The following is a 25,015-nucleotide window of genomic DNA, read 5'->3' on the forward strand; positions in this document are numbered from 1 at the left end:
AGCTTGGCGGATGACGGCGATCAGGCTGGTTTTGGTGTTGTGGGAGGTCATGTTGGTGATGTTCTCTACGTATGACAAAACGAAGTAGTCCAGTGGCTTAAGGTTGGGGAGAAGAGAGCTCAATGAGAGAAGGGGACAAAGTCGAAGCATTCCTGTTGAAGATAAGCCTGGGTCTCTTTGGACTTGTGGGCCAGCACCGAGTCCTGCTGCCACACCTAGGGTTTGCCAGCGGCTACCTGATTGTACCAAAGGATCACCCCACCCTTCAGCACATCCAAGTACACTTTGGTGTTGACTTTAAAGCCGACTTAGAAAATGTGAGGTGACATGATGTGGCCCTTACTTGAAACCACACCAAACACCCTAAACGTTGTTGGGAACGTCTGTTATTCGTGGCAATCCAGCGATGCATTTTATGGGTGCTCGGAATGGTACTGTTATCACTTGCATCAGTAGAGAGCATAGCGGCGCATCTCCGATCTCGCTCGTTAGACATTGTGTCACTATCAGAGATGATAGAAGGATCTTATCGCTCTTGGGATTTGTACCGGTTTTCATCAAACGGAAATGGAATCATGTTGTTATTTTTAGGGCGACAATTTATCGTCCAACCCTGTAAATCTACAAGAAATTATAGTCAATAAAAAGTATCCAATTAAAAACTAGGGAATAGTATTTCGGAAAGATTTGTATTGAAAATCACTGTATTTTATCGAATATTATAGCATTATGTTTTTCATTTGAATATTACGAGGTGCCTTCAATAAGTTTCCAGATTTTTTTGTATGGGAACTTTTATATATATATCAAAACATCGTTAAACTCACTACTCGTTCAAGCAGCCGCCAATAGCGTAATGGTTAGGAGCCTTGACTGCCGTACAAACGGTCGGGTTTCAATCCTGGCTTGAGGTAGTTGCCTGTCTAGCCGCACTGATGAGCTGTGAAACAGCGAAACAGTACTGTATGTGGATGACTATATATATATATATATATATATATATATATCGTCGTCCTGGACTTTTCCTTGCCACTGGACTCAAACAGTGCCGATTCAGGAGAGGTATGGTTGGGTGTTTGCGCAACCCTCGCCTCATAATTACACGCGCAACTGCCCCTATAGGGAGTATCCTTTGTCTTTCAAGACTAAACGGAGGCATCAATTCCATGTTTATACAGAATTTTATTGAATATCGTCCTTCTAAAGAATACTCACGTCCAGATTGCATTTTTGAAATTCACCTATATACAGCTATAACAATCAGGTTTTAGTAGGATGTATTCCAATTCCTGTTATAACTGTTCATTTGAACCTGAAATCATAAACATTGATCAGTCATCTCATAAGATGATTAGTAATAACATACTGAATTTTCAAGAGTCTACAACAATGCTTGTACAAAATGTTTGGATTTAAGGCACTTCGTATATTATTGTGTGTTTTATTAATCGAATATTTGCTTGAATTCATAACAATTAAGACAGTTACGAAATGTCGAAAAGTGTTTGTAATAAAAATTGTATGTGCATTTTAAATAAATGATGGTAGGTGATGCTGAAATACGCGCATCCGACGATAAATGCGACCGTTCCTCTAATCATAAATAATGAGTTTCAGTAGAAATTGAATATTGAATTGAAAGCTGCACTTTCTCTGCATCTGTCATCCAATTGATACGATGCTTATAAAAGTAAAATGCACTTAAAATTCATTGATAACATACTTTAATAGAGTATCAAAATATACAATTTTTTGTAGTATCGTTTGTATTAGTTATTGATTCATGTCAACCTGTAGACTGTTCCAACATACGAGATAATAAAGTATTCATATGGTGAGAGGAAAAAAGAAAAACAGTTTTATTTTACTGCAATCTAAAAAAAACTTTAAAAAATTGCTGACTGAGTTCGTAGTGCATCCATAAAAATCTTTCAACTTTTTAATGTAAATATACATAAAAGAGTCTTTTGTAAATATTATTCCAAAAATGATATATATCCCCCTTTTTAGAAATTCCTAACAACGTTTTCGTATATGAAATGGAACAAGGTTATACATTTCATTACATCTAAAATATATTTTTAAATATTTATACCTGTGTGTGTGTGTGTGTGTGTGTGTTTTTTTTTTTTTGTCTTAATTTAATTCATCTAGAGGAATTTCACAATAAAGACGAAAAATTGATGAACACATAATTTGGTTTGTCCCTTTGTTATCGCTCTCTCGTCGGAATACTATTTCCATTATTCTCATATATATATATATATATATATATATATATATATGTGTGTGTGTGTTTTTATTTGTTTTTGTTAGCGAGACTTTCTTGAATGAATTCACGTATTTATACGAAAGTGCATTTTTACCTAAATGCTTGTTGGGAAGAATTTCCCATTGACCAATCTGGTACCCCCTTTAATGAGGAGCGTCATATATATTATTTTTAAAATATAATTATCCACTGACACGTGTTTCGTCATGCACGACTCATCAGAGTGGCTGAATATATATATATATATATATATATATATATATATATATATATAATGCATATATGTATATATATATATACACACACACGCATATATATATATATATATATATATATATATATATATATATATATATATGGGGGAATTTAAACCCACCCTCCCACCCGCATCTAATGGATATAAACAAAAAACTACTCAGATTTGCAAACCGCGCGACTATCCGACTACATAAAAACCCCGCAGCTAACATCACGTGGACTTAATTCATTGAACATTCTTCCGCTCGACATGATGGCGGAGAAAAAGTGGGAAAAATATATAGATTGACAAAGGAGTATAGCTCCGAAATATATTTCTTTAAAAATAAGCATCCGTTTATTTTATAAAAATTTTGCGTTGCAGTTATTAGGTTTCAAACGTATTCAATACGTATCTTATTTTATTTTCAAATCTCACACACCGCTTCTAGTGGATATATACAAAAAACTACCCAGATATATATATATATATATATATATATATATATATATATATATATATATATATATATATATTACCAAAGATACACAACGGTGCCTGGAATTAAATGAGGATGAGCAAGTGTTTCACAACCCCATATTTTATTGTAAACAAAATCTGTGAAATCGACGATTTGTCAATTAAATCAATTATTTGCCTGCTTTAGTTGTGGACCAACTGAATGATGCGTTAACTTTAGTGAAAATCGCTTGTTTTTTTTTTCTCGGATATTTTGATTATCGATTATTGATACTTACCGAGGACATTCTGATACAAAAATCTATCTAAGAAAACTGCCAGGCACATGAGGTACATTTGGATGAAATTTCCAAATATTGACATATATAGGAGTCCATATGGAACGAAATCACGCACATACACTAATCTATATAAGTAGATAGATAGATAGATAGATAGATAGATAGATAGATAGATAGATAGATAGATAGACTGGAAGAATGATCACTTTGAACGGATAAAATTAATTCTTTGAATAGATTAGATCTATTAATAACAATAATGTATGGTCCTACACGTCATATGAAGTAAAATATGAAACAGGACAAAATTAGACTAAAAATAAATCGAGCAATTCACTTTATATTGAGCTGAAAAAGAGAAATTTATTTAGTCAGTATGAAATGTCACAAATGTAACAAATGTAACAAAAAATTACTGTTTTTTCATAGCACAAATCGATTCTTATCCTAATGTCATTATGAATTTATATCAACTAGCAAGGGTTTTTTCAAATGAGGAGAGCTAAGTAACAGGTAAGTTTTTGAGTGAAATAGTGTGATAAATCCACAATTATTTTTTGTATTTATAAAAAAAAAATACTTATTAAAAAATTAGGAAAAGAGAGGATAAAATAAGTCGGGGGGATAAATAGAAAGAAAAAACGAGGACTGAGGGAAAGAATGAAAAATTTGTAATGCAGAGAGAAAAATGGGGGAAAAGACACGGTGAGAAAAAAAATATATATATATCAAGATCTCTCTCTCTCTCTCTCTCTTTCTTTCTCACTTTATATCTATATATATATATATACATATATATATATATTACATTTATTTATACAAACATTAATGGCTACATATGTGCATACATGTTTCTGTAATCACCCGCTTTGGGGTGTTATATAGTTATTATTATTATTATTATTATTATTATTATTATTATTATTATTATTATTATTATTATTATTATTATTATTATTAGACGAATTTACCACTTGTGCGTATGTTACGTGAGTTCTTATTAGTAAAGATACGAGTCTTAGTGAGAGTTTGTCTTATTACAGAGAGGGATGTTGAGAGACTCAGAGAGAGAGAGATTGTTCATTTTATTGTAGATTCATATTTATATTAAAACTGTTCATTACTTAGACGTGTAGAAGAAGAAAGGGAAGAAGCCCTTGGAGTGAGGAGACAGTGTTCACTGTTCGGACATTGTGTAGACATGATGATGTTGATTCACATTATGGATATGACATGTCGAGATGTGTATGAAACGACATTTTATAACACAAATATATAATACAATTTTCACTTTACCTTTTTGTAAGAATCGTAAGACAAGACGACGTTTTTATAAAACACATGATGAGGTTTATTTCTTCACGACCGGCCGTGATTTCCATCATCAAGAATTCAAAGCTTCACATTTTAGTTTCAAAGTGACGTCTCGCTTCCTAGACGACTGACTGTCTCTCTGACCGTCTTCTTTTACTCTAAAGTTTTTTCTCTATAACTAGAACTTTCTATTTTCCGTGACGTCATACACATGTTAAAACATGTGCCTTCTTTCACGTGTTCTGGACATACGTGTCCAAAACGTTTCCTATTTCTACAAAAGGAATTTTAACCTATACTCAGTAACCTATTTTTCCAATATGTTAAAAGCATTATCTTATAAGCTGCATTCTTTCAATTTAAAATTTCATAACAAACTTGACAGTTCACATTCTTTTCTTGAAATATTTTATCTATATTCTAAACAAGCGTTTGTTTTACATTTTTAAATTCTCACATGTAATCTATTTCTAAACCTAAATTACGAGGTTCGAATTTCGTCTATTGCTATTTGATTTTCATTTTAACTAATCTCTCTATTTTTATACTTACATGAAAAGGGGACAGCCCTTATCATGTAACAGGGGGACTACGTCTTCAGGCCAAGAATTACCGTCGAGAACTGATATTTCAAACAAAAACATTTTCCTATTCCGTTTATAAAGTTAGAATGTAACCTGGGTGGGAGTCATAAGCGGGGGGAGGATAAGTGAGGTCTTTGAAGATAATAAATATCTTCTTTTTCATTGCCCTTTCTTTTTATCTATCCCATCTTTTGGTTTTTATGCCATAAGATACTTGAGAATTTAGTATTTTTGTCTTGCAGTCCGTAAATTAAAAACATTTCCTATGGTCACTGAGTACTGACCGGTGTCTTTCAATCTACACCCATCCACACACATACATGCACACACACACACACACACACACACACACGTTAATACAGATATTCAGAAGCGATTATATGCTGTTCGTTTTATTTTACTTCCACACACGCACTGAAACTAGGCAATAACTATAACTACGCAAGAACAAAATTAAAATTAAAATAAGGTAAATAAAACAAATAAATAAAACAAAAAAACAAAACAAAAACAAATAAACAAACAAATAAACAAACAAAATAAAAATAAACATAAAACCTCGGAAGTTATCAAAACTCCACATGTACACATATGTATCAATATACGTATAACTTTGCTACACCCGCGCATATATACACACATACACACATACATAGACATATAATGGTCACATACATTTATAACATGTTTACATCTATACCTACATACGTAGTAATATCCATACGCGGAATCTTAAACTCAGATATCCATGTACACACTTGGGTACCATACATCATGACTGTTATTATATCAAAACTAATATTAATCCCACTAATAATCCTAATAATAATTCTTGTAATATTGATAACAATAATAAGACTGTACGATTGGGAACCCCAAAACCCGTGGACCCCAACTGGATACACGTCCCCACAAATCAACCCATATATATATATATATATATATATATATATATATATATATATATATATATATATATATATACACATATACATGCGCATACATATACACATACACACACATACATATACACACATATACATATATATACATACATACACATACATACACACGTACACACATCTATATATATAAGCACACATACATATATACACGTATATACACATATACATACACACATACGTGTACACACACGCACACGCACACGCGCACCAGCATACACACAATACATACACACATTCAGACCATCCGCAGGCGCAGACAACATCCCCATCCACTCGTGTCTCCAAATCTCCACAGACGTATACGAGACACATACACATATAGATACCAACACAGACCCACGCATACACCCACATACACACACGCGCAGGGACACACAGAAACTCGCTCACGCACAACGCAGAAAAACACAGCAATACATGCACAAATGCAAATACCTTTTTCAATAATAATAAGGTGCCTTTTTACTTCAGTAGTGTGGTGACCCCTTTATATATGAAACAACATGCCACTACAGTCCACACGGGTGTACATATCCATATATAACATGCATACATATACACTCAGACACCCATACATTCTTGTAATATACATTGCTACAACTATCATATACGAGGCAGCCTATTTTAATAGTTCAGAGATATATATGCATATATATATACATATATACATACATACATATATATACATATACATCCATATACATACACATACATACACATACACACACATATAACACATATAAACATACACAAACATACACGCATACATAAATACACTTATACATACATACTTACACAAAATACAGACATATATACATATACCCTGCCACCAAATGATACATCTAAACTAGAAATAGACATGAACTCATTTAATACATAATTCTCCTTTTCTATCAAACTCCACACGCATAGTTATATTACCCGGTAACACCCGCTTGTTACCTTTTCCTAAGTTGTAGGTTTTTTTACTACGGAAAAATTTATACTACGGAAAAATTTATAGTGAATTCAGCTTGAAGTTCATTGGCCTATCCTCATATTAAGCAAGCACTCTTTCGATGGTTACGCAGATATACATAAGATGTATAACGATACAATAATAATATATAATAACATATGACAGAAATCAGAGTATTTAGGTTATACAAACTGAGTATACAAGCTTATATATTGTAGTACTTACCTTCATCTTTATTCATTCACCCTTATTTCTTTATTCCCTTTTCCTTCATCCACCCTTCATTCCTTACTTTCTTTTATCTATTTATCTATTTATTCATTTATCCTTTTTTTTTAATTAATTTTCCTACCCAGGTATATAAGATCATATATCCATACATGCACACACACAAAAATATCCACATGCATACATTATTACGAGGTTCACCCAAACAATCTATTACTCGTTTGGTTCAAATATACTTTCATACAGGTATTTATTTAGGTTAGTAATATCATAGCTGCTTGATGAAGTAGAATATTAAGCGACTTATGTAATCCATACGGGTAGGATCATAGTTGCGACCTCACTTATCCTCTTTGGTGGGTTATTTGGTGGAGGTTAGTTGTACTCATAGTTGTTTTGGTTTACAAATTTAGAGTTCTTTAAGTGCGTGCATTCTGAATTGTTTGAAGGATATAGCAGTTTCTTGTTTAATATTTAATAATTTATCCCTATCTTTAAACCTAGTTATCTCAAGTTTTTCTGATAAGCATAATGGACATGGTGAGTTCAATGAGTGGCAAGTATTGGCTCTTCTAATAATCTTCCATTCTATACCAGGTGTTTTATTTTCTCTAACTAATTTCCAGTAATATAACGATAAGGAAGTGTCCTTTTCGTATGTTTGATTATTCATCGAGCGTGTATGTCCATAGAATCTATTTTTGAAAGTCATTTGGGTACTACCTATGTAGAATCTTTCGTCCCTTGGGTTCTCTACTGGGAATATCCTAGCCTGGTATACCACTGATGAGGTCAGACATTCATTTTTTTATTGGGCATTCCTCAGGCATCTTGCCGCCCAACTCCCTACATAGTACCCCATTAGCTGTTGCCCCTGATAGTAGCTCCCTATACTAACGTGGCAATGTGCCTGTTTGGGGTGAAAATGTAATAAAAAATAAATAAAAAATATATTAATTAACTAATATATCGAAACCTGTCATTGAAGCAATGAGGTGGGCCAGATTTGTTTCGCTATGCTTCATCGTCATTTAATCTGGGTTCGTGTTCAATCGTCTCAAATCATTTGCACTGAATTCTGGTCAGTGAAACATCACGACGCGTTGACAAGAAGAGCATTTCAATTTTCCACGATCAACTACTATTAATTCTTTTCCAGCATTCGAAAGAGTATCTATTAAAAACTAACGAAAATTACCGTATTCTGCAGTTTCTTTTTCGTGCAGTAGTTTTTAGTCGCGTGCAAGCGACTCTATAAGTCACAACGTCGGTCCGTCAGTCGGTTAGTCAGTCGGTCGGTCTGTCGGTCTGTCCGTAACACTTTTGTGCTTGGCCTTTTTGGATAAGATCAAAGGTCTGTTGTTAATAGATGTTGTTCTTAGCTTTAAGCTTTTCTTTGCCTTTTGGCCAAGATCAGGGTGTAGTATCTGTTCCGACAGATACTGCAATCAAAGACCATATTTGGGGGCGACCCCACATATAAGACCTTGGTCAATGTAGGGGCAAGTCTTCATATCAATTGTCACTATCCAGCTCCCCTACTCCCCGGGGAGTTGGTCCCCATTTCCCCTTCACTCCTCACTTTAAAAATCGGCCTTGTGCCTAATTTGCTCAGTTGGGGAGCAAATAAATACCTCAAAGTGTAGTATCTGTTCCGGCAGTTACTGCAAGCAAAGACAATATGTGGGGGCGACCCCACATATAAGACCTTGGTCAATGTAGGGGCAACCCTTTATAAAAATTGTCACTATCCAGCTCTCCTACTCCCCGGGGAGCTGGTCCCCATTTCCCCTTCACTCCTTACATTAAAAATCGGCCTGGTGCCTAATTTTCTCGGTGGGAGAGCAAATAATACAGCATTTCTTGGCCTTTTGGCCCAGATCAAAGTGTAGTATCCGTCCCGGTAGATACTGCGAGCAAAACCATATATGGGGGAAACCCCACATATAAGACCTTGGTCAATGTAGGGGCAAGCCTTCATACCAATTGTCACTATCCAGCTCCCCTACTCCCCGGGGAGTTGGTCCCCATTTCCCCTTCACTCCTCATATTAAAAATCAGCCTAGTGCTTAATTTTCTCGGTGGGGGGAGCAAAAAAATAACGCTTTTCTTGGCCTTTGGGCCTAGATCAAAGTGTAGTATCTTCCGGCAGATACTGCAAGCAAAGACCATATGTGGGGGCAACGCCACATATAAGACCTTGGTCAATGTAGGGGAAACCCTTCATACCAATTGTCATTATCCAGCTCCCCTACTCCCCGGGGAGTTGGTCCCCATTTTCCCTTCACTCCTCACATTAAAAATCAGCCTTGTGCCTAATTTGCTCGGTGGGGGAGCAAATAAATACCCTTTTTTTGGCCTTTTGGCCAAGATCAAAGTGTAGTATCTGTCCTTACTACATGCTGTACTTATATTTGTAACTTTGTGATATAAAGTGGGGGATCACTTTTCTGTATTAATGTAATGTAAAATGATCACCCACTTTACAACCAGTCAGTCTCAAAGCCATTCAAGTCATTCTCCAGATCATTCAAGTTATTTTTGAAGGATTCCAGTCATTCTTAAGGTCATTCTATTCATCCTTAAGTTCATTAAAGTCATTCTAAGTCATTTGTTTTTATTTATTTAAGTCATTCAGCCCATTTTTCGGTCATTTTAATTTATCTTTAAGAATTTCATGTCAATCCTATATTCACGCATTCATTCATTACACAAGAGTACGCGACTGATGGCTATCGGACTTGTTCTATCTAGATTCATGTTCGTTTCTTCTGTTACAATTTTAAATAACGTTGGAAGTGCTTATTATGTATATTAATTGGATGTATGTTTGTTTAGATGCGTCTAATAATAAGATACTCTTTCGATCGGTTGGTCTATTTATGTCTGTCAAACACACTTAACTTTGAAGTTTCATTTCATGCTTATTTTGGAAATAGCAGTTTTCATTAGTCTGTCACCTTTAATTTGGAGATAACATTCTTTATTGGTCTATCATGCTTAATTTTAGGATATAATTTTTCATTGGTCCCTCGCATGAAACATTAAAATGACATGTTTATCGCTAAATTCACAGAGTGTATCTTCACATAACCCCCCGCAGTGACTTAATTCCCAAAACATTGTAGTCTACATTGCACTGTAGAGAATCTACTGTTGATTTTATAACATTATCAGTACATAATAGATTGACTTAAATTTTAAAATGCAAAAATCAATTACCATTTTTATTGTACTCTAAAAAGCATTCAATTCAAAACGCCCTCCCCATCTTTTAAAAGAATCTACAGCTGATTTTAAAAACTAGGCTTTTCTGCTTGTGCGGTGGTAAAACATCTCAAATCCACAGCACTCCGATAAAAAAGAACTTACGTGAACTTCCATACAAATCAAATATCTTCGTGTGATTTTTTTTAATTGGCCCAGTTGTTTACGAATCAGTAGGGAACGTACTCTCACAAAAAACGAGTTTCTTTTATATAATAGATAGATAGATAGATAGATAGATAGATAGATATGTAACGTCACAAATGGACAGAGAAACGAATACAAATAAACCCGGTTAGTATTTTTCTGTTTTAATAAAAGCGTTTATTACCGGCACTTTCCTGTCCCGCCACCGCTTAAAAAGTCTCTTGCTTCCATATGTCCATCTAATTTGGCGCTTTTCTCTTTCTTCCGATTGCATACTGACCACAGCCGGCACATTCTCGTTACCACTTTATACGCCCGTTCCTTTCAACGTCGATTTTTTCTTCCCGACCACGTGAGGATTTTTTTTTCTTTTTCTTCAGAAGCAAGCACGAGCATACTTTCCAATTTGCATACGCGTTCAAACGCTGCTCCCGCTGCTAATGCAATCGCTTACCTTCCATATTTCAGCTGCTGCTGATATTTTTATATGCACTCATATGCGCTCGGTTAAAGATAGGTAGATAGATAGATAGATAGATAGATAGATAGATAAATAGATAGATAGATAGATAGATAGATAGATAGATAGATAGATAGATAGATAGATAGAGGTGCTGTTTTATTACATAACATATTTAATGGCATTTAGGCCGTTAAAGATCAAACCAAAAATACGTATTACACAAGGTCGGTGCGTGAGGTTAGACGAAAGGTAACTAACGAATACATGTTTGCGAAAATGAATTTTTATTGGAGTTGACAATGATAGGAGTGATACAAAGACAGACAGGAGCACTATCAAAATAGACGCTTAAATTAACGAGTCCAGCCACCTGTCAATCAATCTAATGTTGCTGTCTTATTGGAGATTGCATCGAATGAAACCTTCCCTCTTTACTTATAACAAAGATAATAAATTGAGGATTAACTATTTTATTTCTAACAGTTATTAAAGAAGTTACTATAATTTTGTTGTAACTAAGTACATCTTAATAAACAGGCTTGAGACTCGGTCCTATAAGGACATTTCTACTCATATTCAACTTTACAGTATAACTGGAAAAACTTGTATATTGTAATGCACTGTTTGTTAATCATATATTTAAGAATAAAATAAGTTTAACTCTTTAGTTTTTAAGTGATGATCGAATAGTAACTCTAACTAACAAAAAATAAGGAATTTTCTGTAAAAGTCGTCTTTATTCATCTCAAGCTGACAGGAGTTGTTGTGTGTCAGATCTGGAGAATTGGGTGGGCGGGGAAACAAATTAAAATGTAGTTCAATAAGTTTTGCCTTGGTTGCGATCAATTTGGTGAAAGATATTATTTTCTTTGTTTGGATGCAATTTAGCAAAGACATTAAAAAAACGAATTTTAAAAAGATCTCTATATATCCCCCAATCGTACAAAATATGAGAAATGATTTGAATTGGGAAAGGAAAAATGAATTGCTTTGAGGAAGGAACGAACAATGCGTTTACTTGAATTAAACGAACTAGGATTTATTTCGTGAAGAAACATATGAAAGAAAGGGGTACAACACGTGTTCATGTTCGCGTTCGTCTCTCACTGTTTACTGGTGAGGAGGAAAGTCTATTGTCATTGAGAGAGAAAGAGAGAAAGTCAATCCAGTGTGGTGTGCGTCTCTCGCTGTTAGCTGGTGAGAAGGACGGTCTATTGTAGTATAGCGAGAGAGTGAGAAAAAGTCAATCCAGACCATGGAGATAGAAAACGTATAAAGTGTACATACTGTCTGTTAGCTCGTGCCCCATACATAGTAGCAGGGGACGTGAGGCACGCGCATCCCGAAAGGGAGGCGGCTGGTTCGTCGAACCTCTCAGCTCGAGATCTTGTCCGGAAAAAGGCTGGAAACAGCTTGTCTCTTGCTTTTATAATTGCTTCCGGTGGTCTTTTGCGAATGTGTGGATTTCCTTTGAAAGGGGAAGTGACGTTTTCCATCTGTGCGTACATTAGCGCGCGTGTGTGTGTGTGTGTGTGTGTGTGTGTGTGTGTATACACGTGAATGTGAGTGTATGTACGCGAACGTGAATATATCTACTTGTGTGTACATGTGCGCGTAGGTTTGTGTGCGCGTATGAATATGACAATAAATATGGCTTGAGATATGAACGCGTGTTTTTGTGTGAGACTAGGAAAGGCTCCCACAAATGTACGTGCCATTTATGAAATGTAGTTATCATGAAAAATCGCTTACTTTGAATATGTAATTTTTTTAGAGAGAAAAATCAAATCTTCGTCAGGACGATTCGCAACAACAGTCATCTTGGAAATTTCAGCTACGAAGAGGGAACGCAGGGGAGATAACTTCACATAATTCTGGAAGTTAGTCAAAACGCACAACAAAATGCTTGATCTCCAAGGGCTGAATAGCAAAAGTAATTACAATGATAGTTAAAAAAACGTATAACCTGGTTAAGTAGTTGACTAGTGTTTTTTATCGTGATATCATCATTGTTTGGAGGGGGAGGTATACCTTATACCATATTCACAAAGACACAAACACACACATACATACATACACACACATATATATATATATATATATATATATATATATATATATATATATATATATATATATATATATATAGCAATAGTCAATATGTAAAACGAACTTTCCTAAAGACCCTATTTCAGCTTCACAGTAAATCCAATCATCGGAAGTGCACTTCTATTCCATATGTCTGTATATGTGATTGAATTATGCAATGAAGAATAAAACACTTGCTCTTCGAAAGCATCATCAGAATTAAGGATTATCTAAACATGTTGGTTTCTGGTCTTCTATCTTGCATGCTGCGTGTCTAGTCTAGTGTCAACAAGATGATGCATCGACTCATAATGCCAAGGTTATGCAAGAATATGTTAGTAAGCATCCTTTGTTCATTTACTGTTGTCTTTGACAATTCCAATCACACGAACCAATAACCAATTGCATTTAGTAAGAATGACCGGAAAAAAACATTCCTTGTGCATCTCAAAATGTTGAAGCCAAAACCTTGCCCGCTGATGTTTGCGTTTCTGGTTGCTTTTATTAATTCTCATCTAATGATATCCACTCAACTGACAGTTGAATTGTTTCCAGAAATTGATAGACATAATGGGAACAGTATTCAGAATCAATCATCGTCTGAAAACTTCAGAATCATAAAATGTTATAATTTTATGAATTCTCAAATGGTAACGCCTCCGTTCAATCTCGAAAGGCAATGGATACCCCCTATAATGGTAGTTGCGCGTGTATTTATGAAATAAGCTTTGCAGAACCCCAACTACACCTCTCCTGAATCGCCACTGCTTGAGTCCAGTGGCATGAAGTCCAGGACGACTGGAAACAATGCCGAGAGAGCACATACAGTACCTGGAATTTCCAAATAGTTACCCATTTTATTGACCAGGCTAAACGTTGCTTAACTTTGTTATCTGATCTAACGGGAGCCGGTGTGTCAACGTGATTATGTCGTATGTCAAATACTATAGGCATACAAATAACATTTACAATCATTGCGCGTTTAAGTGGAAGGAGGCGATCAGAATTAAATGTGTTCGTTCTTGCTGGCAACTCTATATACCAATTGAATATTGAGGGTTGACTGCTAGCGGGCTTTGTTAATCTTACTATGCAAGCGGGACTTGTGAAAATTCCACAGTGGCATCTTTCATATGTAATATGTTGTTGCTGGGGAGTCTATGGACGTTCAGCGCGAGTAGAGACCTCGCAATATTATTGTAGACCTTTTGTTAAATCTGTGAATCTTATCTATATATGTAGTGTCAGAATATATCTGGTTGTTGCCGTTTATCTCCAATATTCTTAATATATTAATTTTGCCTATGTTCCATCTTTAATTTCTGTTTCGTTTTTCTGTCTCTTTGATCGTCATCCTGTGTTATGCTGGGACGACAAAATCTAAAATATGACAATTTTTTTTCTTCTTATCAATTATTATGGCGTTCTGTTTCCTTGCTTGGAATAGTTTATCTCTTTTTACTTCTATGTCCCATGGATTTTGTGATTTTCGTTTTCTAGTACTGTCTACAGTTTGTGATTGTACCATTTAGCTGGATGTTCGGAGTGCAGTCGTTTGTAGAACTTCCAGAGTACTGTCTTCCCACACAGTCGTGTTTGCTTTTATATTCTTTCTGGCTTTGTTTATTTCAACTGTTAAGTTGTTTATTGTTTCATTTCTTTGTTCACAGAGTGTACTTTTACTGTTTTTCTGTGTTTTCTATTTTGGCTTCGATGTGGTTTTTTCTATTTTAACTTAAATAAGTTTAGTTCTAAGTATAAATGTGGTTAGTATACTCATTATATTTGACCGTTATCATCCTGAACATCCCTTAGAATAAAAATAGATTATTCAAAAAATACCATTGAATAATTGTTTAAGATCGGTTAGTTATTGCCAGCCAGTGTTTAATTGGTGCAGACCACCACCACCGGGATTCACAGAAACGTGTAGAAATGCTTCAGACTGCTTTTGGACCATCTAGCATAAATCGAGCATCGGTTTTTGAGTGGCATAAGAGATGTAAGAATGGCATGAAGTCTGTGGAGAATGATGAGAAGTGTGTGAGAAGTAAAAGACAGAACAAATAAAGAATTTCATAGATAAAGACCTCGTGTGTCTATAGAGACAATAATTGCAGTTTTATGTCAGTTCGAGAATTGTACACACAATTATCCGCCAGGAACCTAAGAGGCGAAAGATTTTCGCGAATGCACCAGTTCACAACTCCATCCTTGTCACAGACTATTTAACCAAGATGGGCGTCAAGACAGTTTCTCGCCTTCTCTTGCTCCAGACTTTGCTTCCTGAGACTTTTGGTTATTCCCTAAGTTCAAAGAAACCCTTAGAGGCTATCGTTATGAGACAATTGAGGAGATGAAAGAACCTGTGACTGGGCTCATTGACATGCTTACACAAGATGACTTCCCTAAGGCATTTCAGAAATCATTGGAACATTACAACAAGTGCATTGCAACAGGAGAAGATTACTTCGAAGGGGACTAGAGTTTCATGTGTGTACTATTAATAAGTGCCCATACGAAGAAGTCTGGAAATTTATTGAATGCACCTTGTACATTCATTTTTTTGTAAATAGACAATGTCAAATCATTGGGAATAGTTTTCACAACTTTTATTCCAATTCCTGTTGTAGCTGTTCATTTGATTTTATTGAAATCATAAAAATTAATCATCTCATAAGATGTATAGCAATTAGAAAATTTAAATGCCTGTACAAAAAAGTTTGGAAACTTTTAAGCACCGCAAAAAAAAAACGGAGTTTGCCGAAAAATATAATGCTAAAATATGGCGGTTAGTATAAGGCTCGATAATCTCTCTAGATATGAGTTGATCACTTTTTTTCCGGCTTGTTTCAAGAATTAAAAACAAGCAAGACACTTTCTATGTGCGGAGAAATAAAGGATAAAAAAAGAGTAAAACTGAATGGAATTAAAGAGTAGTATTGTGTGGAGTCTTCCAAATTGTTGTTTGAAATTTTCTAAAATGTACATAATATAACTTTCTATTGGCCTGTTTTTTTAATTCCTTTGATTTTATCGACATTCTGATTAAATTTGAAGACATTTTAATTTATGAGTGAATATTTTATATTTTATTGAATTTTAACGTTGCAAGTGATTTAAAATTTTAGTTACGTTTTTATATTTTATTTTCTGCCAGTGATATTTTATTTGTGTTTTGTGACCCTTTCATTTTTGCGTTTCTGAGTCGATGTAATCTCTGAAGTTTATTTTGTCGCCCCCGGAAATCTTTCTGGTAAAATCGAGAGTCTTTCTGTCGAACTTGGAAATAAGCACAGAATTTCGAACGAACCCTTTATTTAATTCACAGGGTAGTTTGCTCTCGTTCAGTCAACCACGACTAGGTAGAAGTTCTAAGTAATGATTAACTGAGAAAGTAATGGTTTTAAAAGCGAGGACAGGCACTTAGGAGAACACTATATAATCTAATGAAACACTCCTAAGTAATGTTGGTTCGAGACAGCTAGTGTAATTGTTGAAAAGTTTTTGATAAGTAATCGGGCATACTCTTTCAAAGTTTGTAGATTCTATTTATAAATGATGTTGGTAGGAACTGACGAATCAAATTGATTCACGTTCTAGTATAGAATAACTACCCATGGGAAACTCTTCTGAAATTAAACATGGCTTCCAATTAAAGAGGTTATGGGCTCAAATTCTTTAGTTCGATTGATCAGAATCAAAATCCGAATTGTGGTAGGTAAAATGTTTAGGATATTTACGAATCCAAAAAATTACACAAGGAAATGTAAGCACAATCTGAAAACAGAAACAACCCTAAGTTTATTGAACTGAGTTTACTGTCTTCGCGGAATTAATACAGTGCTAAGATGACAGATGTCTATCTCTGGTAATGCGAAAAGTCGTGAATGATAGCTGCAAAATATTGAACATGTAAAGAGAGCATTATTTATCGAAAAGCAACGCTTAAAGGTATCTCTTTATGTACGGAACTGATATCTCTAAAGCATACGGAAGCCGAGACGATTACAGATAATATTATAAGGACTGAAACAACAGAAATTCATTAAAACCATCTGGCGAAGTTATTAGCGACACTCTGTTAATTAAAGGGTTGCCGAGTGATTTTAAGTTGTTTACCACCGTGATAACTCATAAATGACTTTTACTCAATTCAATAGAAGAAACTGAGAAAATCATCAGAGAAAAGCAATGCATCTACAACTTTCATGAAACTTAAAAATACTAAAATGAAATTACACTTTTACCTCGAATAAAACTAGCAGTTTTCCAAAAACAATTTCTCTCCTAAGAAAAGGAAGAACATTATTTGCTATAATTGTGGGCGACCCAATCGCAAGAGTTTCCAATGTAGATACAAAAATTTCAATTAAAAGTGTGGCGAGCTCTGTTTTATTTTCATATACAGTTTTATTTTCATATACATTTCACACTTCAACAAATTTCTTGTCGATTGTGGTGCAACGGCACATGTAATTACGAAAAAATCTGATTTTATCAATTTTGATCCCAACATTTTTTTATATTTTTATTACATTTTCACCCCAAACATTGTACATTACCACTTTGATATAGGGGGCTACTACAAGGGGCATAAGCTACAGGGGTACTATGTGGGGAGTTGGGCAGCAAGATGTCAGTTCACGTTACACTTAAACTTCTGCATGTCAGTACAGTTGGGGAAGCAGGAACCCAGAAGGGAGTTCCAAAGTCTAGCGGTTCTGGGGAAGAAAATACTGGAGTAGAAGACTCTCTTAAATCAAGGGATATATACTGTGAAGGGTGGGATTTAGCTGCTTGTCAGGTTTGTCGGGGTATTTATGTCGAGGGGGTACAAGTGCTTGCAGTTCGTCGGAGCATTTTCCATTAAAATACTTGTAGAACAGGTAGAGGGATGCTACATTTAGTCGATGGGAAAAAGGCTGAAGCTTAGATGACAGTTCAGGACCTATCAAGTTGGCAACTCTCTTTTGAACCTTGTCTAGGAGCGAGAGACTAGTAGCAGATGCACCAGCCCAAATATGACAACAATACTCTATACATGGGCGAATGGTGGCCTTGTAGAGGTGCAGGATACTTTCGGGCGTTAGTAGCTTTCTAGCACGGTAGAGAGTACCTACATTCCTCGCAGCAGTCCTGGCAATACTCTCAATGCAATTGTTCCAACTCATGTTTCCTGTGAACGTTAGGCCAAGGAATTTAAAAGATGTACTTTCAGATAAAGAGTTTGGGCTATTACTATTGGTGGTAGAGAAGGTTTTTTGCAGTTATGGAAGGAAACAAGTTTAGTCTTGGCAGCATTGAATGTGACCATCCATTTTTGCCCCCATTCCTCTACAGATTGGAGATCATCCTCTAGTGTTTCTGACATTTCTTTAGATACGTGTCCATTTGGTTTCCTGTCGTGTCTGTTATAGAGCGTGGTGTCATCAGTATATATACCAAACTCACAGATAATTTTGTCAGGGAGGTCATTTATGAATATTAGGAATAATAGAGGTCCAAGGATAGACCCCTGAGGCACTCCCGCATTTATATCATATTGTTTAGATGTACGGCCATCGAGGACAACCTGGATTTTTCTCTTATCTAAAAAAGATTTAATTATGTTAAGTATTCTTCCAGTGATGCCGTATGATCTGATTTTCCTGAGAAGACCTTCGTGCCATACCCTGTCAAACGCCTTAGATATATCTAGAGCTACCGTTATACGCTCCCATGCTTTGTCCAGTGAATGGTATATATGCTCAGAGATTACAGTTAGGATGTTTGCTGTGAAACGGGCTTGCCTAAATCCATATTGTTAGTCGGTCAGAAGTTTAGCATCTGTAAGATTATGGACTAGAGCTTGGTTAATTATGGACTTAAATATTTTGGCGAAAAGTGGGAGGAGGCTAATGAGCTGGTAATTTACTAGGTCAGTTCTTTCGCCAGAATTCTTGAATGCTGGTACCCCAGAAGCAGTTTCCCAACAGGCAGAAAAGCAAGATTCATTAAGGCATTTGTTGTAAAGGTCGCCATGCTTTTGAAGTGTCAATATATTTTATGATATCATGCACCTGAAAAGGGGTGATTTTGAGATCGTCTAGTGTGGCGTCTGTCCGCAAAGGAAAATCAGGGAGGGGGTGGTTGGCAGGGTCCAGTGTGGAGTTTGAGGCAACCCAACTGTCAAGCATGTAAGCCTTCTCGGTTGCTGAGCAAACAACATGATTGTTGGTTAGTTTGGGAATTGTTGATTGCCCATTATTTACTACACTGTTGTAGATTTTCCAGAAGTCGCGGGTTCCTAATTTCTGTGCTTCGGTGCGTTTTTGGTGGTTTCAGGTAATTCTCTCTTAGCTGTCGCTAGTTCTTTCTTACAGTTACTTCTAGCTTCTATATACTTCTGCCTGTTTGAACTGGACTTATGTCGGTTAAATCTGCGGTACGCATGCTGCCTTTGCGCGACGGCGGCTGCACAAGTAGAAGTAAACCATTGGGGAGAGTGGGGCTTGCTATAAAATTTCCGTGTGGGAACATGTGCTTCAATTGCTATTTTTAACTATTCAGTTGTTTCATTTACGCACTGTTCAGCAGGAAGTGAAAAGATATTTTTCCATGGGGCATCCCTAATGAGATCCTTGATGGCTTCCCAGTCAGCCTTTTTATAATATCTCGTTGTTTTGAGCAATGGCTCTTCAGTTTTGGCTCTAAGGTTTAGGGCTATTTCAACTATTACCACTGCATGATCAGCATTCCCAAGTTGCTGTGGGCATTCGTAACGCAATCATCGGAAACAGTGGTCAGAAACAGATCTAAATGTCATGCGTGTTGTTCATGCTGGTCAGGGAAACGGGTTGGAAACGTAATCATCTGTGATAGGGAATGAGATATAGAGAAGTTATGTGTTGTGCTACTAACTGTGTCTGTGTAAGTAGAAAATCTAAGTTAGTTGTTTTGGTGGAAATTAAAGTCATCAAATACATGCACTTGTGCGCTAGTGTCGAGGGAAAGTGCTGTATCTATGCTGTCAGAGACTTTGTTTATTAAGGTACAGTCCGGGGTCGAGGAAGAGCGGAAGAGAAAATAAAAGTAACTAATGTTATGTTGCATGTTAAGTCTAAAGCACATAAAAGCTTGATCATCCGATTCTAGTTTTGTTTCTCTAGTCAAGGGGGGTCGAATAAAGACACCAAGCCCGTACATATGTCTGTCAGAGTCCTTAGGCAGAGAGGGAAATTCCGGGCATGTTAAAATAGTTAGAGGGGATGGAGGAGTGTAGGTTAGTCTCACTTAGTGCTAAGATATCTGGGGTGTTTGTTAGGAGAAATGCTTCAACATCATTTAAATTAGTTCTAAGCCCATAGATGTTCGTAAATGCAAGCTTCAAGGAAGGAGTCAATTTGGTCTTGTTTTAGTTTTTCCTGGTTTAAGCGTAATTTTTTATTGTACTGTCATCATTTCTTAAGAGTTTCAGTTTAGGTAAGGGGTGCTGAACAAGTGGTTATGCAGAATAGCAGACATGCAATACAAGTAGACCATCAGCTGACCTTCCATCTACTAGGATTGTGGCCTCAGGAAAGCCCACCGAGGATGAGTGCAGGGTCCCTATCCATGCGCGACATGGCACTACAAACATCCCGATATTATTCAACTGTTGATGGAGCAGCGCTCTAAGCGTTACCAAAGAGTTAGGCTATTGTACTACCAATCGGAAACAGCAGCCAGGAACTGTCAATCCGGTACCCTCAATCCATCAGACGATGGTCAACTCAATCTACTTGTACTGGCATTAGTGCATTCAAGCACTCCCAAGTTCCCAGTTGAGAGAGATGGGATGTGTCGGAAGTGGGGAAAACGACATTCATTGCCCTAGTCAGGAAACAAGATCGACCACTGAGTGTTTCTGTCAAACCCCTGTGATTCGACCTCTACACCTGGTAAATAGGCAAAGAAGGATTATGGAAGCCGGGCGATAGACAGTGCCTATCTACTTTGTAGAGCTGGTCGACGGCAGTCGAGTAAACGATATCGTTTTGAAGAGATGCGATGCTAAAATCTCGTTAAGGAATAATAAAGGTGAACATGCTCTTCTCATCCCCAAATTTAAACAAAATATATTTTCTGTACCATAAAACAAAGTGCAAATATAAACTTTAGGCCCAGTAAATTAAAACTGAAATGGCACTGTATTCGATATTAAAGAAAATGAAAGACTATATTATTTAAACAGTCATTATTTACTGACATGGCATAAAATCCTTGGGCACTGCAATATTCGATATCAAAAAGTTGCCGAATGTGGTTGACGAAATGAAAATAAAAACTTCAGAAAACCTGACGAACAGTACAGAAGGTTAAATAGCAAAGTACTAAAATAAAATGTCAGACAAGAAGACCACGGAAATCCTATCACTGATATATTTTTACTTGTGAGTAGAGAAAATTTATAGTATGCATTAATGTTTATAATTCCGGTATAATACTGGTCTATTTTTAGCAACTAAAACATACTTAGCTGACATGGCCCTCTACGGTGTAGTAAAGGGCATTCACTTTGACGATGGCACAGAATTTACTAGTAAAGGATTTGAATTTTTATTAATTAACCATCGTATAAAACATGAAAAATAATTAATTCACCTAACCATAACGAGACTGCGAGAAAATAATGGCGGACACAAGGAGCACTATACCTAAAAGTCCTTCTAAAGACTGCTTTAGATCTAGAATTAACTAAACTCCCGTATAAATTAATTGTAGTAATCAAACCAGCATAGTCTTAGCGCAAAACACAGTAATTCACCAAAGATCTAGCACGTAGATATTAAATATTACTTCATAAGAAATTAAGTAAAAAAGGAATCCATTATAGTAAATAGCATCAGAACAAAATATCGTCGATATATTTACAAAACCGGCGACAAAAATAAAATTGGTATGTTTTGCCTCTAAACTTGTCGGGTGTTGACTTTTAATAACTTTTTACAAGCGCAGAGAAAGGAAAGGTTGTCCTAAGTAAGACATTACACAGACTCCATTTAATTTGTACTAACACTTTTAACATACTAATGTGTAACAAATGTTAAAACCTTTACTAAAATAAAATTTTAAAGATAAAAAAGTAAATAAAATAAAATTAAAATAAATAAATGAAAATATCGCTTTTTTGAAAAATTTTCTTTGTATCGTTTTTGGTTTTTACAAATATTTTGGGTGCTTATTTTAAGGCGTAAATTAAAATTGACTGTTTATTTTATTTCATGTAAAATACTCTCTTTCTAATATACTAAGAATTTCTATTTTCTCCTATTGCATCGTTTTAATTTTACAAAAATAAGTTAACAAATACTTTCGACGCATATATATATATATATCTATATATATATACATATATATATATATATATATATATATATATTGTTTTAACACAAAACAAGACTTCAAATAATGGGTTGATAGCAAAAAATAGTGTATTTCATTGTTAGTTACAATTGTTTCAAGATTATTCGGACAAATCCAAACATTATGCAGCTTGAAAATTTTAACAAGAACAGCCTTACTTCAGACTTATTGAATATAAAAAAACACTTTAACAATAAAACATTATGGAAACCATTTCCCTTATAAGGAAAAGAAAACAAGCGAAAGTATTTTACCTTTATCTCATCCTTGCAAAGTGTTATTTAAATATTTATATATTTACATATTTTTGTATTTCCATTAAAAAAAATTCCAACAAAATATAATACAATGTTACCCCTAGTTACCTATGTCCAATTAATATGTTTTATTAATACTATTTATTGATTTCTTTAATTAAATTTCTGTATTTATTTAATTTAAATTATTTTTTCTAATCCGACTAATTCACTAAGTTAAATTGTTACGATTCTATGCTAATTTCGTATCTGGAATTTGCTCTGTTTATTTACAAAAATATCGGCTAACCTATTTATGCGATTTAAGAAAAGTTTTTGTTTAAAACTTGTTCAGTAAGAAAAGAAAGTTTAACATTACTTTATACTTAATTAATTCTTATTCTTCATTTAAAATTAAGGATCTCATATAATTGTTTACTTTTTATTTTCATTCGTTCCTTCCTATTAAGCTTACGATTATCGGATATTTTAGATGTAGAAAGAGAGATAACTCTGTACGTTCGAAATTTAAAATGGTCAGTTGAATTATAAGTTACCAAAATCCTAAAATGTATTCATAACGATGAAATGGAAGTAACTCAAGCCGTTCGATGTTTCTAGGTTTGGTAAATTCCTAATATGCATTTATAATTTATTTATCAATTAACCAAATCCAATGAAAACTAGGCTAACCTATTCAAAATATAAGTTTTTAATTCATATCTTAACCTTAATACTAAATGCATTACCAAAGATATAACCCACGAGATTATGCGTGGCTTAAATACAAAAATATCAATTCAGGAATTAAGTTCTTAAATACTTATCTAATAATAATACATATCCCATTAATAAATATTCTAATAGTAAATCTATTCTTTAGCTCCGTGCACGTTTTACTGTAATGAAACTGGGGGTTCACCTTGTTTGTTTGTTTTTTTTGTTGTTTTTTTTATCTAATCGTTTAGAACAAGAGTATTATCTAAAAAGCTAGGATTTTTCAAGTTTTACTGAGCTAAAAACAATATCAATAAATCCCCATTCTTTAATTACTAATATTTTTTGTTGTAGAATTCATATAGCTAATTTTTGTTAAGCTATTTTATTGATCTATAAACGGTATCAACTATTTCACCATCAATATGACTAAAATTATGTTCCCAGTTTTGAAACAATATTGCAAATCTTTGTTAATCCTTTTTATAGATCTAAATGTCTTATCTATTAACCCGTTGTCTTTATTTCTAAAAATGTGTTTCTAGTGTAAAATATTAGATTCCTGATTTGCTTGCCTGATTTGAATCATTCGTTACATCTAATTTACATCATTCTTAGCTATTTAACTCTATATTAACTTTGGTATTGCACTCAAGAACCTTTATTTTTCCCCATAATGTTTTTTCGCTCAGCTATATTTAAGACGTGATAGCAAAAATCTATTCACGTGAAGACGTTCCTGTATAGCATCCAGCCTCTTATTTAATATTTCTTCTTTAGAATTCACTTATCCAATCACCTAATGCAGTTGTGTTCCTCTTTTTATTGATTCTTGTACTATCCCCCTTCTCTTCTCTATTAGTTTCATTCCCCGGTTCATTTTTGAAGGATACAACATGGTTTCTGTCTCTTTCCTTAAAAACGCATTCCGTGACTCCAAGATATACCTTCTTAATATTATCGGCCTTAATCTCACATTTGTACACTATTTCTGAGGTTAAGCATTTGCCACCCAACGGACAATTGCCAGGTATTCTACAGTTATATTTTCTCTCTAAAACACGTTCATCCGATAATGGGCGTATTATCATTCCTTATTTTGCTCATTTTTCTGTTATTAGAGTTTATTATAGTGTTGGGTAAGTTGACAGAGGTGGAGAAAGATAGTTTTACTGTGTTCCTATTAATTATTTTGCTTAATTTATTCTCAGGCGGGAAATTTTTATCAATTATTCTGTAAAATTCCTTAGGTATATTGTTTTGGATATGCTCACTAAACGGCGGATTAAACCAAACCTGTTTCTTGCGTCTGTTTCTCTTATTCCTAGTACCCACTTCATCATCTGTTTCACTGCTATTATTACTCTCTCTGTTTTCATTCCTTTGATCC

At 34.9% G+C, this 25,015-nt stretch overlaps 1 protein-coding gene and 1 pseudogene across 1 annotated transcript in view; both read left to right on the forward strand.

Moving 5' to 3' along the window:
- The window catches only part of LOC145276692 (RYamide receptor-like), a 907,224-nt gene that overhangs the window by 733,954 nt on the left and 148,255 nt on the right, over positions 1-25,015 (forward strand). The window lies entirely within an intron of this gene.
- Positions 9,666-9,814, forward strand: LOC145277329 (U2 spliceosomal RNA; annotated as a pseudogene).

Source organism: Euprymna scolopes, chromosome 5 (genome assembly GCF_053919585.1).
Source record: "Euprymna scolopes isolate OS-2025 chromosome 5, ASM5391958v1, whole genome shotgun sequence".
Classification (NCBI taxonomy): Eukaryota; Metazoa; Mollusca; class Cephalopoda; order Sepiida; family Sepiolidae; genus Euprymna; species Euprymna scolopes.